Below are 16,149 nucleotides of genomic sequence, written 5' to 3'. Positions count from 1 at the left end.
GCAGCACAGTCACAGCGAAAGCTGGAAGAGCGGCGTTTCTAAAGCACCGTTGTAACCTCTCCTGGGGCTACTAATACAAGTACACTAGCAAGGCACTAGTTCGGAAGCACCTACTAAGTCATTATCCGTCATTCTGCGGAGAAGCGAGGCACCACCTACACGTTTGTAAGCATTATGTGCACTTTGTTGACGCGACGACTGAAGACGACGAAGAATTATGGCTCAGCCCTTTGTAATGGGTTGGAAGCTTTAAACGGCCCACCAGTTATGTAATTTGCATTAGGTGACGCCCGGTCGCTATGTCCCTCTCCTGCCATTTCGTATAACATACGCTGACGTGGGAGAGAGAGGGGGGGGGGGTCGAAGAACTTTACTGAGACCCCGAGGAAATGGATCATGCGCTTATGGGCTTCCTTGGCAACTAATACAAGTGCACTTGCGAGGAGCCCACTATGCTATAAATCATTGCAATTTTTGAGAAGTAGAAAAGCGGGCATTATGCCATTTTTCGTCATTCTACGGAGAGCCGTGGTACCTGCTAAACGCATGTAAGGCATTATGCGCTTTGTTGATGCTGTGCCTGATGACGATGAAGAATTATGGCGGAGCCTTTTGTAATGGGTTGTAAGCATTCAACAACCTTCTCGTTGCGCAATTCGCATTGCGTGACGCCTGATTACACAATTCGCGTTGTGCGACGCTCGCTGTTTATTTTACTCTTCTACCACGTTATATTGCATATGTTAATATGGTTCCTTCCCGACATGAAGCCTGTATAGGACCTTTTTGCAAAGCAGTTTCAAGCACCGGCATGGCTCAGAGGTTGAATACTGGGCTCCCACGCAGAGGGCCCAGGTTCGAACCTCGTTCAATCCTGGAATTTTTTTCTTATTTCGAGCGATAGTGGTTACGGACACCGGCGGCGGCGGCGGCAGCGGCGGACAATTACGGCGCCAAAAACGGCCGGTGAAATGATCTCATAAAAGCTTTCGCTGCAATAACAAAGACATCTATTATCCACGCAACATAGCGTTTGAGCAGTATATTCACTGGCATTATTACTAGCTAGAGTTGTATTTACTATTAGGTACTAACACCACACCACATTAGACAAAGCAAGGATCACAGGAGGATCAGGTTATGCTCGTATGCAGTTTGTGGCAAAAAACAACTTTGAAGTGAACACACATTTTTCTTCGTTGCATGATAATTGTTAATATCATAAGATGAAGTCATCACTGTTTCAATTAAATGAAGCCGAGATACAAAAACTATTACCACGAAGTTTTATAGCAGTTATGCGCACACACACACACACACACACACACACACACACACACACACACACACACACACACACACACACACACACACACACACACACACACACACACACACACACACACACACACGTGGGGGCGAGCGCGCGGGGGAGAAGTTCGAATATGCAGCGAGTATATACGTATTAAAGTGCTTCAGCGTTTGGGCAGCAAAGGAAAGAAAGAGTAAATTCTAGAGTTTCACGAGCCAAAATCATGTTCTGGATATCAGGCATGTTGGGGCCGGGATAATTAGATTGATTTTGATCAGCTAAGCTTACATACCCTTCAAATACATAACGGTGCAATGCCGCTCTACATGTCACCACACTTGACTTGCAGCCGCGATTTGAACTCTCAATTTCATGCTTCTCTGGCATGTGTTGAATAAGGAAACACGATATTGGCGCGCACCACTCCATTTTACCCGCTACTGGATAGTCCAGTGCGGGTTTCGTCGTTGCCAAGCCATTGAAACACGATAGCAAAATCCGTGCAACTGGAAAATCAGAAAGACAGCGGCAAAGCTACGTCTGAAGCGAAGAAAATAGTTGTAGGCAGAACTCACCTGAAATCTATAACGATCGTAGGAGCGTCGTCGACAAGGGGATCCGTCATGCGCTGCCATCTCGCTCAGGCAAGTTCACGATGAAAAGAAGCTTACTGCAGGCACTTCTCCGTCCGGAGGCTGCTTTTCACAAACACTGAGTGACATTGCTTCAGCCATTCACGGCAAAAGCGAGCCGACGACACGATACTACGCCACGAATGCATAGCACGGAAAGAAAGTCACGCAAAACGATCACTTGCAATCACGCCTGACGACACAGATTATTCTGGCAGTCTGGCAGACTAAAGAACGACCACAACGAGAGGGATCACAAACAATGCCGCCTAACGACGCCGAAATGGCTGTCTCGTATTCATGACTTCGGCTTTGGATTAAGGTAGCCTCCACGGACACCTACATGGTTTCGGTTTTGTTTTGGTGCTGTAGAACACACATCCATGCCTTCTTATACCTCTATTAAATAATGTCAGGGTAGAGGAGGCGAACCGTGCGCTGTGTGTGTGTCTGTAAGGGGTGTGCGGTGGGAGGGGGCACAGGTGAGCGTGCATCCCCTGCACTAGGGGCTACGGAGAGCGCGGGGAGGCCGTGTGTGCGTGCGTATGCTCAACGCTTGCTGAGCGCTTTGGCGGCCGGCGCGAATTATCATGCAGATATAGTTTAGCTGTGGTGGGCAAAAATGGTGACCACACGCGCTATAATTCTGGTATTGTTGTGGCTGTTTAGAAGACGCGGTAAAGTGTCGCCTTGATAGCCGGTCTGCGCTGTTATCATGCCAGCTTTGCGGCACTGTTTTCACGGCCGTCGAGTTAGACGTGTTCCCGATCGCCTGTGCGTTCACCACCATGCCCGCTTATTTCACTAGTAAGCATATGTTTTCTGCAATACATGCTGTCGTAGGAATCTACAAACCATGCTTGCAAACGTTCAAAGAATCGTAAATTTGTCAGTGCTACCATTGTCAAACGTTGTCATAACTGTCAATGTTTAGCTTGGAGGGCAAAAGTTTCAGTTTTGTAAGAACCCTGTTTACTTGTAGACGTTTTAGACGCGCAGTTTCAGCAATATCGTAACTGAAGCCATGGCACAATACGTGCGTAATTCTGCATTTTACGATCACATGCTATATATTCTCAACCGATAGTATTCGTTATATCATTTTTTGCACAGTCCAAAGCAGCGAACTGTATCTTGGTGAAAGCAGTGAAGCTTTCTTTTTTAAGATAGCCACGCTATACATGTAGAACCATCACTGATTCCGTTGGAGCAAGGGAGTCATCTATTTCATTCAGGAGCGCCGAGCAGAGAATTGTGACCCCCCTTAGGAAAAAGGTGGTCATCGGCTGCCACAGAGAGAGTCAAGTAGACGTGACTCTCTTTTAACTCTCTTTTTTTAAGACTGTGGAGGAAACGCGCTGGGGACGCGCCAGGCGCCGTTGTTTGAAGAAACTGAAGGGAAAAAATATGTAAGAGCGTTGATATAGACGCCATCGATACAAGAAAGATGACTAAAACTACAAAACATGATGGAGGCATTCGCGATCTGCCTCGTTTCGCACGTGCATTTCACTCTTAATGCACCACATTGTTTGTTACTATTGCAACGGCGTCATCATCACGTTGGAAAGAACGGCCAACATTGTATGCAAGCTTCCCGTACCTAGAATCTTTCAGTTCATTTCATTGGGGCGCCATCAAACGTCACAGCGCGAGTGAAACGTGGTCAGGTGACCCCGCGAAAATCGAGTTGAGGTTCGGCCTCCATTTTATTGTATTTTGAGTGTTATAGGCTGAATAACTTCGGACTGCGCGCCCCTATCACTGCCGCTCTTGCTGCAATAATTTCTTTAGCCTTCAGTCTGCGCAACCCAAAAGTAAAAAGGGTAAAACAATGAGGTCTTGAAAAGTGTTAGAGGTTTCCTTTAAGGGGAAGACGTGAAAGCGCCAACGCGTGCCTTGACAATAGAATAACGTTGCTACTATCGTTCCGTCAAGCGTCGTTGGCTGTCATTCTTCTTTCTCTTTTCTCACAACGTGACTAATACGCAGCGAAGCTTGCAACAAGTTGCATGCCTCTCGGTATAGCAAACTGCTCTACTAATGTCATCTAGAAGTGTCGTAGACAAATGGCGATGAAACCGGAATCATACATTAGCTAGACGACCCGGAGCCACCACAAAAAAGAAATACTGGATGAATTATGTGTGGCATGATATCCATTGTGCAAGCAGCAGTGGTTAGAAGCGTCTAATGAAAAAGCTCACCGGGTTAACCTAATCAGCGGGTTAACCGAGTGCGACAGTGCACAAAGTGGCGTCAGGGATTGATGCTTTTTAGTTCGAAGTAATTATGACAAGAAACCATACACACAACGATTGCACTTTGTATTACCATTTGTCGCATAGTTCGCGTAGATCGTTTTGCTTTATCTTAAAAATGACGCAAGATGCGGAATGCACCTACAACATTCCACAAGATACGTGTAACAGACGGGCTGTCCTTGTTATTTTTACAGCTTGCATACTACCTAAGCCTTGCCACGGTGTCAGGAAAACATCACTACATTCCTTTACATGCCTGCACCAACAAGTTTTGTTTCCCTTTTTGATAGTACCACAACATCTACACCGCACATTCGATTACACCGACACATTGATCAATAAGAATCAATAAGATTCATGCACAAGTTAAGGGAATATTTCTGGGTTAAAGTAAATTGGCAGGCACACTAGAAGGCCTGACAGTGTGTCAGATGGAAGGCTAACTTGTATGTCAGAGTTGAAGGGAATTACGGGTGTCAGAGGGGATTTACTCCCAGCATTAAAACTTGCCTTCAAATAGCTGTGCTACTGAAAGACCACAAGACTGCGGTCTATCGATGAAGATTTTGCGAAATCTGAAAGTCTTATATGCCCCATGTATCCAGCAAAGCTGTATTAATGAGTGAGCACTTGTGTCGGGCTCTCAAAACACTGCTGAACACGTCTATAAAAAAGGGCAGTGCTTTGTGAGGACGAAAACCTTAAAAATTCTTGCACATAATGATGATGGGTCGCCTGCGAAGCTTGTGAACAAATTCTATGCCATTCTTAAGATCGCGCAGCATTCACTGTTTACCACTTTTATTGTTTCATTAAAAACACTCGGTGACGATGATAACCACATTTTACCAAAGCAAACCTATAGAGCCAATAGGATCTCTTCATTCGGACAGATATTAAGACAAAGGTGTTCCGATTAACGTTTCCTTCGGACGTTTCAAATTAATATTTGACATCCCAGTCGCCACGAAGACGAGCATTTTGTCCGCTGACATGATGTCTGCAAAAACAATATCTTGAAAAATTCCGTCGAAACTTTTTGACAAGGCCGGTGGTGAAGGACAAGTATATTGTATTCAAGGCAATGTTTGTCATGAAAAATAAAGGCATAGTTATTGTGCATATGAGACGACGCTTTATGTTTTGGTTTGCCATCTCTGAAACTTTTGTAAGCTGGAGTGTGTCACCTCCAAAATTAATGTTTACCTGCAACTAAAAAAAATACACTATTTTGTATCTAGACGAACGTATGTAAGGATGTATGTACGAATATAGATGTGTTACTCCGAAATTCTGCACGAATTTTAGGAAGCTGCGGTTGCTCAAGGCTTTTCACATTCGACGCATTACTCCGTCAATGCAGCCACCGATAGGTCTGCTCATACTAAGTTTACATTTGCATCGAATCAATTCCCCGGCTCTGGCTTCTTTCATGAATATTGAAATCTCTGTAAGGTCCACATGAGGTGCGGTGGAGACATTCAGCAGGAGGTAACATAGCGCTGAAACTTTCAGAAGGATGTTTTGCTCATTAGAATATTTTGCAGGCAGACTACAGCAAACTATTTTCTAAAACTTAGGCAGACGTCCAACTGTTGATGAAGCCTACAGAATATTCCTTCGCTTTGTTAGTAGCATATGTTTCATAACCATTTCTTTTAGATGCGAAGCATCTTATAGCGGAGTTCAAACCCGGTGGTGGTGGTGGTGGTGGTGATGTGCGGCGTGACCACCCTTACTGCGCATGCACATACTCTCCCCCTTCCCCTCACCCCTTTCCCCCTCTCCACATTCCTCTCCCCTCCCACTCTCCGCTCCCCCTCCACTCTCCCCTCCCCCTCTCCACTCTTCCTCTGAAACGCGGGCTAGACATGCCGAAATTCTCTCCTGCACAACGCCGCGATGAGCGCGAGCGCATGCACGTCCCCTCCCCCTCTCTCTCCTCTCCTACGCTGCCCCCCTCTCGCAAGCCTGTCGACCGCGTTCCCCGTTCGCCCTGTGAGAATTAACGGCCAGGCTAGAGGGAAGACAAGATGCGCGTAGCGTTCCTCTTCGCGTTCCACGACACGAGGTCGGCAGCATGCCCAACGAACGCCAACTGAACGCGATCGTGCAAGTGCTCCGGCTTCGCATCGCCTCATGGTCCCCTTTAGAGGGAAATGGTGTAATTTTTTTGTTTGCCCTACTTTCATGTAAACACAAATTAACCCTAAAACAATGGTGATCAGACACCCGCGAAACACGATGATTTTCAACTGCGAATTTATTATCACTATGCTTAGGGTGACGTGGCATTGAAGAGCCAGCCACGTCACAGAGAAAAAAAAATATATAGTACATTCTTTCTACACGCATATCACAAACATGTGGCATTGACAGATTTTTAAAACGAGTGTCTGCGGTTTGCAATAGCAGAACAGCCATCAGTCACATGATTTGATGCAAATGTTTGTCTTTGACACATGAAAGGCGCCCTTGAGCTTTCGAATATGAGTCACCTCTCTTCACCGTCTTGAAAACATATTTAACTACAATAATGAGGATGAGGATAATATTATATATGTGAAAAGCTGGCATAGATTTCTTGCAGTGCACAATGTTCAAATTGAGGGAAATACATATGTTAGTTTTAAATCAAATATCACAGTTACTATATTGTTAGTAGTGTTTTTTTAAGGACTAAGGAGTTCAGCGATTGCCATTGCGATTGCCACTGGTGACTGTTTTGTAAAAAAAGGTAGCTGTGGATCTTTGCCAAGCTGCTTCTTTGAAGGACAGGTTTTACCTGCAGCTTTCATTCATCAATGTATTGATGGAAATAAAAATTCTTCTTCTTATAATAATAATAATAGTATTATTAATATTACTATTATCCTTGCGAAATGTAACACAACGATTGAGGTGTTAAGCCAACTAAAGCAATTTTGACTTTTTTTAAATCGACAGTGTAAGTATAAGAGAGATGGGCGAATAATTTATTTATTCTCTTAGCAATTCATCGTTCACCGCTTTTGCCAATATTGTAGTGTTCGCCATCGACGAGGATTTTCTGTTGCAAGTAATCGACATTTAGGTGGGTGCTTTAAAAAGGCTAGGACATGATTTGTACTTATGCAGGATCTTATTTTTTTTCTTGTAATGTTCAACAAATATAAATGAGAATTATAACAATATCCTCGGCTTTACATGCGAAATAGGCGATATCATTAGAACATATGTCATAGTTGAGGGCTCTAGGAATTTAGACCACTTGTGGTTCTTTAAGTGAACCTAAACCTAAGACTTCCCACTGCGCATGACTCAAGGGGAGAAAGCAAGCCGGAAAGTCACAAACTTTCTTCTAAAGGCAAGTCTCACTGAACCAAAATAAAGTGGCAATTTAGCAGTAAACGAGAAAGAAAGGCGTTACGATCACTTTTAATCACCTCTAATTATCCTGAAATTTTGGGCTCGCGAACAATTGCAGACATTAGCGATCACCTGCCAGCGATAGCAAACACCCAAAGTTAGGTAACATTACCCAACGCTGTTGGTATTATTCAATCACATACAACAGGAATCACACGGCCGGTCGTTATAACAAGAAATATATTTTTCATTGCGATTGAAAATATATGTACACTCGAGGCGCACTTTTGCCGACTTCGTCGCCATTATGTTCCGTATTAATTAGAAATCGATAATGCTGTCCCCTGCGCATCGTATATTCTATGGACGAGTAAAAGCTTGCGAAGGCTGCAGATGGGCGCGGCTCGCGCAGAGATGAAACGCGCCGGCCGACTTCGTCGGGAGATGTACCATGAAGGGCTCCCCAGGGGGTACTGCGTCGCTCGGACAGCAAATGCGAAGTTTGATACGAAGGGCGCGGTGGCGCGCACTGGCAAGCGTGCTACCTCGACATCAGTAGACGGCTCATAGCTTTGTACGTGATGTGCTTTCGCAGATTACTTCGCGTTGAAGTGGCAGACAGCGTGCAAACCGCTCTACTCACACAGCGGCCATAGGCGTTTGCATGGGGGGGGGGGGGGTGAGGTGGGCTCGTCAACTAAAAGGGGGAGGTGGCGCAAAGCCTACCTCATACTTTGGCTTAGTATGTGGGGGGGGGGGCGCTGGGATTAACCTTCGGCTCTCCCTGAAGGTGAACCCTCCGCACACCTAAGCATACCTTGCTATAGCACTCACTGCAGTAGCCTTGCGGCGAAACTGTGGCCTTTTTAAAATTCTCCCCATGCCAGCGCAGAAAGAACAATAGCGACCCTTGCGTTCTGTTCCGCATTTCATATTGTTATTCGCAAATTGTAGTCGGCTATACATTCAGTGCACTGATTACGCGGGCATGAACAGTTGTGGGTTATGAGCAGAGAGAGCATGTTTTCAATATTATATCTTTGCTCCAATGACGAGTAGAAAAGCGGCAGCAGCTAAAAGTTTATTATTCGTAGTAAAATCTCTGTACTGAGTAATTATGTGCCTGCACAGAAGAATTCTTGCAACACGTCTGGTGCTTCTCCGTCAGGAAAACTGCAGCTACTTGAGCTTATACACCACTCTCAATTATTCAGCTCATAAGCTGACTTGTACCGAGTCTGCTGTGCAGTGACGGATGTTGTTTCATTCGCAGAGGAATAGTTGCATTACTGAGTGACAAAGACGCTACTACAGCACAGCACTGTGGAATGTTTCCTGTCCAAATGAAGGTGATTGTGATAAGACAGAACATAAAAAATAGACAGACATGATGCGACTGCATTTGCATGGGAAGAGAGATGAATTATTTCAGTTCTAATAACCCTTTCTGCCCAAGCTAAGTTTTTCTTATTTACAACGTGCTGACGAACAACGTCAAGTTATAAGTCTACACACGGGAAGATTTTACTGCTTCATTCCTTCCATCTTGAGTACATCATTCTAATGCACACAAGCGCAGCATGAGGCGAAAAACTTATGACCTAAATAAATAGCTGCGAATTGTACGTGGTCGCGCTTCAGAAAAATGACGTTGATAATAATTTAGCTAATTATAATGAAACAGATGTGTGACTGCACATTGCCGAACACATTGTGCTGTCAGCATTGACAATAGAGCTTCACGAGTGGCCAGAAATGTACCCTACGCCGGCCTTGCGCAGGAAATAGTGGAGAAAGGCCTGACAAATAGTTTCTGTATACAACCGTAGCAGTGAATGCAGGTGTTACGACATTGAAATTGACATCTCATTGGTCCAGCGACTGCATTTCAACGGAAATATGGACCCTCTAACACGTCTTTTACAGATACCAGAAAAAAAGAAAACTACGCACCTTGAAACCAACCCTTCACACAGCGTTTCGTATAGTGTTCCATCTTTACGCAGAAAACGACTCTATACAAAAACGTACATTATTTCACTGGTGAGCTTAATGAGACCAGACAAAATGAAATAGGGATGTACAAAGGTAGGCGCACCTATGTACTACACGCCCTTTAATATTATGACGATGACTCCAGCTGTATTCGCCACCAAGCTATCTCAAGGGATATCCCAAGATACATTCGTGTACATCTTGGTGCAATGTTCTTAGTGCAATGTTCTATATTGACAGGCATCAATTTAAACATGTTTCATTAATCAAATGTGACGTGTAAGAATAATTGCCATTATTTTAAATGTTTCGCGCTAGTTTCATGCATAACGGTCTTAAGTCAATGAGCAGGCTTTCCGGTATGCATTCATGGTGATTGGATGCCACTCAGTTCAATTGACTGATTATCAAAGTTCATATCTGCGGTTAAAGTATTGCCAATTGAGTTTGCTATTGAACTTGAAAGATGAAGGCAATCGATATGAAGCCCTAATTAAGACAAATCGAAGCGCCGCATGGTCGCCAATGGCATTTAAGTTAATCTTATTTTTGCAGTGTCTAATTGCGTAGTGACCCCACTTGATCGCTTTGCTTGTTCACAACCTTGTCACGCTATGGGTTCACCAATATGGGTAAAGTAGCTAAAGTTGTCAATGCAAAGGCAAATGACATGCAAGAATGCACCCATTGTGGAAAGGAGTGCGGAATAGGAAATATTAATTCACCACGATGTTCTAGTTGTTATGGTGCTCGACTGCTGAGCCTAAGGCCGCGAAAAGAAATCCCGGCCGCGTCGGCCGCATTTTCGAAGGAATCGGAATGCGTGAGGCATGCGTACTTAGATTTAGGTGCACGTTAAGGAACTCCAGGTGGTCGACATTTCCGGAGCCCTCCACTAAGGCGTAGTTCATAACCATATCGTGCTTTCGGGACGTTAAACCACAACACTTTTACAGCGAAAGCTGTTGTGAGATCATTTCACCGGCCGTTTTTGGCGCCGTAGTTGTCCGCCGCCGCCGCCGGTGTCCGTAACCAGTATCGCTCGAAATAAGAAAAAAAAACGAAATAAAAAAATTCCAGGACGGAACGAGGTTCGAACCTGGGCCCTCTGCGTGGGAGCCCAGTATTCAACCTCTGAGCCATGCCAGTGCTTGGAACTGCTTTGAAAAAGGTCCTATACAGGCTTCATGTCGGGAAGGAACCACATTAGCATATGCAATATAGCGTGGTAGAAGAGTAAAATAAGCACCAAGCGTCGCACAACGCGAATTCTGTACCCAGGCGTCACACAATGCGAATTGCGCAACGAGTACGTTGTTGAAGGCTTCCAACCCAATACAAAGGCATCTGCCATAATTCTTCATCGTCATCAGGCACAGCATCAACAAAGTGCGCATAATGCCTTACATGCGTTTAGCAGGTACCACGGCTCTCTGTAGAATGACGAAAAATGGCACAGTGCCTGTTGCCCTACTTCTCAAAAATTACAATTATTTATAACGTAGTGGGTTCCTTGCAAGTGCACTTGTATTGGTTGCCAAAGAAGCCCATAAGCGCATGATCCATTTCCTCGGGGTCGCAGTAAAGTTACAATGATTTATAGCGTAGTGGGTTCATCACAAGTGCACTTATATTGGTTGCCAAGGAAGCCCATAAGCGCATGGTCGCATGATCCATTTTCTCGGGGTCTCAGTAAAAATCTCCCCCCCCCCCCGTCTCTCTCCCACGTCAACGTATGTTATACAGCATGACGGGAGAGGGAAATAGCGACCGGATATTACCCAATGCAAATTACGTAACTGGTGGGCCGTTTAAAGCTTCCAACCCATTACAAAGCGCTGAGCCATAATCCTTCATCGTCATCAGTCGTCGCGTCAACAAAGTGCATATAATGTCTTGCAGACGTGTAGCTGGTGCCTCGCTTCTTCGCCGAATGACGAATAATGGCTTAGTAGGTGCTTCCCAACTTCACAAAAATTGTGATTTATGGCGTAGTGGGTACCTTTCTAGTGTACTTGTATTGTAGCCCCAAGAGAGCTTACAACGTGCTCTGGAAACGCTGCTCTTCCAGCTTTCGCTGTGACTATGCTGCGGTTTCAGCGCAGGCCTGGCGTTTTTTATGTTACTATTAGCAAACATTCAAGGGAATGTTAGATGGACAACAGGACCATGGGCAGCATAACTACTTCGAAAGACTGTGGTATAGTATACGTGTGCTAGCTAGCATGATGGAAATGATCTATAGGTAAGTGCGAATGGGGGGTAATTGCCTCTCCAGATGAATATGGCATCAGTGAGCACCAGTATGGGTTATCTCTTTATTATAATACATGTAGGCGTCCGGTGACACATGAAGCCGTACGCATCCGCCCCATTATGGAGACGAGCGCTCTAACACTTATTCACCGCTGCGGTTCGAAGGAAGTGACGTGAGGCTATTGAAACGTAGGGACATTTTAGTCTTGAAGTTTCACTCCAAATGACACGTATGCGCTTCTCGAAGCATTGAGGCTGGAGTTGCAACACAGTTGACCGGAGAATATAAAAGCATTGCTTGAACATGTCTTGCAGTATGGAAGAAATTAAACATGGCGCAGAGCACAGGTGACTAAGGTATCGTGTACCGATATGAAGAGAGATCCACTAGACTTCACTGAATCAGTCTATTGAACCAGTCACTGAAACAGGCATTGAATAACTGGAAAGAAGCGTGTACCGCGCCATGCAATATTATGGTCTATAAGGTGTCGAAGTGGAAGCTGTGCAACCCCTTATGAAAGCCTTGGCGGCAAACAGTAACATCCGGATGTTGTAGCCTTAAATCCTAAAGGAGCTAATGGCACAGAAGACTCGGTCATCGACCCGACGGCAGGATTGTCGCGGAACGAAAAATTTAGATGAATGCAAGCAATTTGTCAAGACGGCTCTTGCACGCAAGGTAAAGTATTTGAGCTTTTCGGTACGTATAGATTGAGATTGGCCGAGGACTCCGGCTGCGCAGCGAGCACACATCTCTAACGTCATAACGACTCTGATACAAGGTCAATAAAGGCGAACCTAGTGAATGAGCGAGCGCTCCAATAACGTAGCCAGGATCTTTTTTTTCGGGGGGCCGGGGGGGCAGGGTTCAACCATAGTTTATGTATGTCCATGCGTGCGTTTGTATGTGTGGGTGTATATATACACATGCAAAAATAAAAAGAAATCGGGGGTGGAGGGTGTTTGAGCCCTACCTCCTCCTCCCTGTCTATGCCGATGGGGTTCGTGTGCACTTTATACCCAGGCATTCATTCGCGTCATTTTAAACCTAGCTGCCTCCTCGAGCAACGCGAACTTTTCCGTTACACGCGTTACGAATAAATATCGCTAATATTGGAAAGCAAATGAGACTGCGATGGGAATGCGCCGGACAAGGCTATCGCGTTCCACCCTTAAAAGGTGACAACTGAGCGCCCTCCGACCGTCTACCTACTGGTGTGGGTGCTCCCGTGGATTACGGTAGCCATCTACTGCGACTCAAAGACGGTGGTGCTTTCCTCACGTGATTTGAGAAGGCAAGCATTTGTGTTATCCTTCATGCTACGAGGCTGGCCTTGCTACAGGACGCGGGTTACGAGGTGTTACTCCACTGGCTGCCCGCCCACGCTTATGTGCACGGCAACAAGGAGCCACCTGGCTGCACCGTATGAAAGGAACCTTTCTTCAAATAAATCTAGTGGAAAGTTGGCACTCTTTCCTGTGCATCTTGTTTATTCACCTTTTCGTTATGCTATTGCCTTTTGCACAATGTGAACCAACCAGCCCAACAATAAAACAATGAGTCTGACAGGCTCGGCAAGAGTGCGGACGATACCAACGCGCCTCCTAGCGCATCTGTCATGGCTGTGGACTTCAAACAACATCACCGGCGTCGTCACCTCCAGGGGTGACATCCTGACAAGGTGGGGAAGGGATATCACTGCAGCCCTTGCCATAATGTCGCCTCTGTCAGAGAGATACCATATTGCTGCTGCGGCTCCTGTGGCTCGTCGCCACCGACATTGCCAGGCACATTCTGTCTTGCTTTACGTGCGGTGATCCGGATACCATCCTACAGCTGCTGCCCGTCTTCCTCACGCACGATCAGCGGAAGAGCCAGCTTCTGCCCGCCTTCCGTTCGCTGGGTCTCCTACATGCCAGCTGGGAAGACGCTCTTCCTGAAGATCCACCATGATACTGCCCTTCAGAGCCTCGTCGTGTTCTTCGACACGGCGCTGTCATCTATCCTGTAGGCCAAAGGTTTCCGTCCCCCTGTGACAGGGAGCTGAAGTTCTCCCGTTCACGTACGACCCCTCCAGTGGCACTTTCAACTCTAGTGTTTAACCAGCTCAGGAGAGCCACGCCTGCTTCCTCTGGCCGCTGTACTGTAAACAAAAACAAAGTCCTTTGACACATTTTTGCTACTCCTGACTTGGCATATATATGACTCTCTTTAAAGAGACAGGTGAACTCTCTGTAGATGATTATACTCTCGTAGCAGAGTCGTAGGACCCAGAAAGGGGTTAATATCTATCTCTAAAGAGAGGCATATACGTCGAAAGTCAGGAGGCATCGAAAAGAGTAACATGTATTTTTTTTGCTAGAGTGCAACGTGCTCGAACTTCAGTGGTTATCGCCCTCTTAACTCCCCCGACTGTGCTGGGGTCGCGCCACCGTAAGGGCTGCAGAAAATAGTGCGAATTTACTTCATCAAAAATCACTTCTTTCTCTCCCGGCAACGTTATCTTGCTTCACTCTTGAAAGGCAAGTCTGAAGTGCCCTCTAAATTTTTGTGTTTCGTCCAATTCAATGTTCTCCGTGCTCACGTCACGTACCATTTTCGTTTGAAAAAGGACTATCATTTCCTTCTCTGATATGATATATTTTGCACGCTCCTCGACGAGAGTCAAGGAGTGTACGAATGTAGATAGGGGTTTAATTTCAAGAGTGGATGAACGCACGAAGAGTGTTGTGCTTGTTTTTGAAGTCGGTCGGCCTTCCCGTGATTCTCTAGCGTTTACGTGATTACGATCACGAGGTCGGGCCGCGGTGCGTACCATATAAAAATAGCCAGCAACGAAAAACTGCCATGCCGTAAGCATGCGGAATTTTTTCAACAGCAACTCAATATACTAATAAAGTTCAATTATTGCCTTCCCACGCGCATCTACAAGTCCCTCGTACAACGACAATCGGCAGGCAGCCATCTTTGCATTCCGAAGGGGGCGCTATTTGGTCCTGTCGAAAAATTTCACATTTTTCGAATAATATTGACCTGTGTAATGAGAGAGAATAAACGACTTTATCTGAGTAATGTGCAGACCTCATTTTGATGCAGTATCTACGACGGAACACAAACGTGAAAGAAAAAGCGTACTTGAACAAAATTCAAGATGGAACTGCACTCAGACTAATATTCTTAGAACTCGTTTATGACGGAACCGAACCTCAACAGAAGACAATAATTGTTACCGGTTCATACGACACATTTCAAGCAAAAGGGCATGAACGGGGACTCCACAGATAAGCGATTCCTCATCGGCCACTTCAACCACGATGGCCAGCGATGGAATAGCTACAGACGAAAGTTGCAAGCTCGAAACTGTATGAATATTTACTCCTGAACATTGCGATGCTACTTTCGCCCACAGCTGAAACGTTTCAAAGGGCTTCAGAATGTCCCACTTTGGGCGTTAGGCCATCCCACTATTAACGCGATAGCTTTAAATATCTCGTTTATCAGAAATTCTGACGGCGGCGTCGTTGTTCGTGAGCAAAACATCAACGTTGTCCGTGACCGAAAAATCGAGAAATATGCAAATAAAATAAATAATAAAACTCTTCGGCCTGAGTAAAAATCGAATCCAGGACTTGTGCACGGCAAATAGGTGTTCTACATCAGAGCGACGCCATTGATTGCAACAGACTCGAAAAAAAAAATCGCTGTGAATGTCCCGTAATGGTAGGAATCTAATCTACTTAACACATTTACTATTGCGTGGCTGAAGAGCAAATCGCGCCAGGCGTCAAAACGTGAATTCCGCAACGAGTGGACGTTTTAAAGGGCTGCCCATTAAAAAGCGCTGAGACATACATAATCATCACCACCAGCAAAAGCATAAAAAAAGTAAGCAGCTGCGTAGGTTCGCGTGTTACCTTACGGACGCGTAGGGGGTCCTTCGCTGATTCGCAAAAGAAAAAAAATTATGACGTAGTGGGCGCTGCGCGACTGTTCTTGCAGTAGGCATTCTAGGATAGTTTGAAACGGCCAGTGTTACGTGCGCAAACGTTTCGTTTCCTTGCGGTACGGTTGAGGCATGCACCGAGAATCGAAGCTAGGCTACTAGTTCAGAAGGCGATGCATACGGAGCCCGATTAGGCTATCATGTTCCACTCATGAAGGCGAAAGTCAAGCGTCCTTGAAGTTTTTGTTAGTAAAGAAATCGTAAAATTAGCATGCCAGAATGCATGCAGAGAAAGAACGTCCGCGCTTTCCGAATGTAAAAATAGGAATAGCAATGAGTTTATTATCACGGCTTCCTCCAAGCGTAACACTGCGGCCGCTTTTCCAGTGCGGGGC

The sequence above is a fragment of the Rhipicephalus sanguineus genome, chromosome 8 (genome assembly GCF_013339695.2).
Source record: "Rhipicephalus sanguineus isolate Rsan-2018 chromosome 8, BIME_Rsan_1.4, whole genome shotgun sequence".
Taxonomy (NCBI): Eukaryota; Metazoa; Arthropoda; class Arachnida; order Ixodida; family Ixodidae; genus Rhipicephalus; species Rhipicephalus sanguineus.
The sequence above is the reverse complement of the archived record's forward strand: the minus strand, read 5'-3'. Positions refer to the sequence as shown.